Raw genomic sequence first — 4,193 nt, forward strand, 5'->3', positions numbered from 1 at the left:
GGCATATCAATTGAAATTGGTGAAAAAAAATCATTCTACATGGTGGTAAACTATAAAAACATAAATATTACCCCCCCCCCAGGAAAATAGGTTCATCTCCACAGTTTGTATTATTTTTTTTCAAGAGAAAATGTTTTATTTTCAAATTACAGTTTTATACCTGTTTAAAAAACAAACATGTTCTCTCTTTAGTCCCTTGCATCCCAGATTCTTGTCAGAGCAGATATTCTGTCAATCTAGTTAAAATTTTGTATCAAACTTGTCCTTCTTCCCACCTCACCATGCTCTTGTAGTTTTATTTTGTCCCATAATAAAATAATTGGTGAATATGGCTTAGAAGCAGCCTAGGGTAGCAATTAAGAACATTGATTCTGGAACCAGATGGATTGCATTCAAATCCAGTCCCCACACACCAGTGTATGAATTTGGGTCAGGTACTTGGCCTCTTTGTGCCTTAGTTTCCTCATTTACAAGATGTGGATGGTGAAAAGAGTACATTCTTTATAAGAATATTATGAGGATTAAATGAGTTAATATCTCTAAAGCTCTTATGCATTATAGAGTATTTGTTAAATAACTAAACGTCTGCTAGAGCAGAGGCTCGCTGATGATGGTTCTGTGTCTTGCATCTCTATTATTCTCTATGGCACCAAACAGTGTTCTGCACTTAATATATATGCAACCCAATATCTGTTTGCATAATATATAATTGAATTGAGGTAAATTAACTTCCCCTAGCAAAATTTTTGTCTCTACGTACGGATTGATTTTATTTAGGGGGAAGAGGGATGTCTGTCCCTCTTGGAGGTTTACGGAGCTCTATGGAGTTAGGAACTAACTGATCAGTGCTCATCGAGCATAGCACTGAACATTTTGAAAAGGTCTTTTGCAAGTATCTTTTCCAACTTTTCTTGTCCAAGCTAAATAACCCAGCTCAAAACTTATCTTCTCTTAGAGTCTTTTACATTAACATCAGAAATATATCTCTTCCTCTGTATTCCTTGACATTATTTTTGTGTTCCATAAGAATATGATTTATAAAGTTACCATAGTTTGTAAAACTGGAAGCCATGGTAGAAGTTTCCAGGCCAGTGGTTATTGCCAATGGTGCAGATCACAATCCACATGGCATTTAGTTTTGTCTTTTTATACACATGACTGGGGCCCATCATCAGAAATTTGGATTATATAAGACAGTAGGGTATTGGTTTCATGTTTAAGGTCTGAAGTCAGATAGGACTTGATACATAGTATGGCCCCTTTTGCTTGTCATCAAGTGACTCAGACAGTGCTTGTCAAACTTTAATGTACACACAAGTCACTGGGGGCACTCTTGAAAGTGCAGATTCTGATCTAGCAGGTCTGCAAGAAGACCCAGGATTTTGCATTCCCAACAGACTTCAGCTGATGATGGTCCAGAGAACCTAGAAGCTCATTGCTTAATATATTAAAATCTCAATTTCCTCATATGTCACATAGAGCTGTTGTAAAAATTAAAGATACAATGTATATGAGGTAGCTTTACCACATAGCCATGCACAATAAATGTTAGACATTTTATTAGTATCATTATTAAGGCCAGCTTCATGGGCTTGGGCCAGTATAGTTGCACAGAGCTCTGTCTTAAAGGGCTCTGTATTTGGTTTAATGCTCTTGTCACCATCTTGAATTCTTTATAATTTTATCTTTGAACATGTATTTTATAAGTGAAGTTCAGTGGAGCAATGGGGGCATGCATGTGAGCAGAGTAGATACTTGAAATGTGCATTATTACCAACCTTACTTGCCAACCATTTCCATTTAAAACTTAAAAGTTACCAACAGCACAGAATTCTGATGGATCCAAAGTGAATTTGAGTTCAGTAAGACTCAAAAGTACAAGATAAATGTGTTACATCTATGACTAAGTAAGACCACACTTTCCCCAAGAGACCATGCTTTCCATTTGAACCAGAACTTGCTTTGAATGAGGAATGAAGACAATTGCAGTCTAAGAATCACAAACATTCCAGGATCTCTATTATATCCTCTCCTACTCAGGTTACTTCCCTGTAGATTAGCTAACCACTTACACTGAAAATATGCCTTAGAAGGAAAGAAAAAGATAGGGCAACCCATAGTTCTTTCCTTTTCAATTATTTCTTATTTATCATTAAGCTGAAGGTAGAGATTATTGGTATAGAACGTATGCGTATCAAAAAGTGAAATGCTTCACCATCATGATGCGGACTCTCTGCTCAAGTATGACACACCCGGTGTTGGTGAGCAGAACATGGAGACATGGAGCCCCAAAGCAGGGCCACTGAAAGTCAGCCCCCAGCAGTTTGGACCACTAGGTCCAGTCCCACGACCACCAAAGACCAAGATCCCTTCAACTTCCTGTGTCCCAGATCCTACAAAGAAGGCAGAAGAAATCTTGAATGCCATCCTGGCCCCGAGGGAGTGGGTGAAAGACACCTGCAGTTGTCCAGCACCACCAGCATGGGGATGGATGTGGTGCATTTCCCAGCAGCTGGATCTGAAGCTGCAGTAGCAGCAGGCCAGGGAGATTGGTATCTGCCCTGTGCGCAGAGAGGTCTACTCGCAGTGTTTTGATGAGCTGATCCAGGAGGCCACCATCAACTGTGCGGAGAGGGGACTGCTTTTGCTGCAAGTCCAGGACGAGATCCGTATGACCATCACCGCCTACCAGACCTTACATGGGAGCAGTGTGGCCTTTGGCTCAAGGAAGGTGCTGCAACCTGAACAGGGAAGTCAGGCATGGGGAGGAAAATTGCAGAATTAGAAACAGAAAAGAGAGGTTTGGAGAGGCACGTGAAGGAGCAGAATGCCACATGTGAGGCCACCAAGAAGCAGGAGAGCGAGAGGAGACAGGTGGAGGAGAAGCAGCACAATGAGGAGACTCAGTTCCTGAAGCGGACAAATCAGCAGCTGAATGTCCAACTGGAAGGTATTATTGCACCAAAGAGGTGATATTTTCCATATGGGTCTGCAAGCACTGCAAGCATCGTTACCCCATCATAAGCCCCTTCTAATAAAAAAGTTAGTTTCCTGAAGAAAACAAAAGTGAAATGCATATAGTTAAGTTAGTTTTGTGTAGGGTCCACTGTTCTGGTAAAAGCAAAATATATATGGATATATGAGCTCAGATTGTGAATTGTGCAATTTTGGTGATTCCGCACGTAAGTGCCTTTATATGTGCATTTAAGACTGGCATTGTGCAATATAAAAATGAACAGTAAAAGTCATGCAAATAATTTAAATTTGATTTTTCACTAATTACAATGCCATTAAATGCAAATAAAACACACCATGACAGGTTGAACAAGAGACCACGGAATAAAGGGAAAAACTTTATATTTTAATACATTTAATGGGTGCTTTTTCCTCTGCTTTTTGAACGGGGGTCCCTCTAGTTTGATTTTATACTGAGCTCCAGAGTGTAGATAGCTGGCTCTGCCATCATTATTATAATCACTATCAACAGGTCTGGGTGGGGCTTCAAGTTGAAAATCCCTGATAAAACTAGAAGTAATTTTGCGAAATTACACAGATCAGGAAACTTATCTACAGTTGAGCACAGTCCTCACCCTATAATTTATTGGTAAAGCTAACAATATTTTTTACTTTGCACAAATATTGTATTCTGAGGAATGTCTGAGTATTTTGTGTTGTCTTCAAATTCTCCTTCAGGAAGAAAATATCAGCACGGTGCTTGTTCCACCTCGTGCCGTCTAGAATTGGTCCCTATCTTTTCTGGATGCATGTATTGTTTCAGTCGGCCACACCTGTGACACAGACCCTGCTCTCGCTTGAGTTGGGATTACACAACATACCTCAGCTTCCCGACTATACTGAGACTTGGAGGCCTTCCTTGTAGCACTCTTCACATTGGATAGATTTCCATACAATATAGTCTTTTCCTGATGAGTGAATGAGTGAATAGGCTAAGTAATTGAACAGACTGTGGACCCATTTTAATAATTACCAAAGGAAGAGGGTTAGATTATGAGGCATTATGTTAAATTCTAGTTTTGACTGCATTTATGGTTTCACCAGAGAGAAAGCAGCCATGTGTCAGTTATCATACAGTGCTGTCTTCATCTTTCTGGAATGAGGCCATTTGATGCCACTATTTCAATTTATTATTGTGAGATAAATAATAGTTCTTATAATTGAAAGTGAGCAGGAAG

General features: G+C 39.6%; 1 pseudogene; it reads left to right on the forward strand.

Moving 5' to 3' along the window:
* The first annotated feature begins 2,206 nt into the window (after positions 1-2,206).
* Positions 2,207-2,973, forward strand: LOC116642729 (annotated as a pseudogene).
* The last annotated feature ends 1,220 nt before the right edge of the window (positions 2,974-4,193 follow it).

Source organism: Phoca vitulina, unplaced genomic scaffold, assembly GCF_004348235.1.
Source record: "Phoca vitulina isolate PV1807 unplaced genomic scaffold, GSC_HSeal_1.0 scaffold24, whole genome shotgun sequence".
NCBI lineage: Eukaryota > Metazoa > Chordata > Mammalia > Carnivora > Phocidae > Phoca > Phoca vitulina.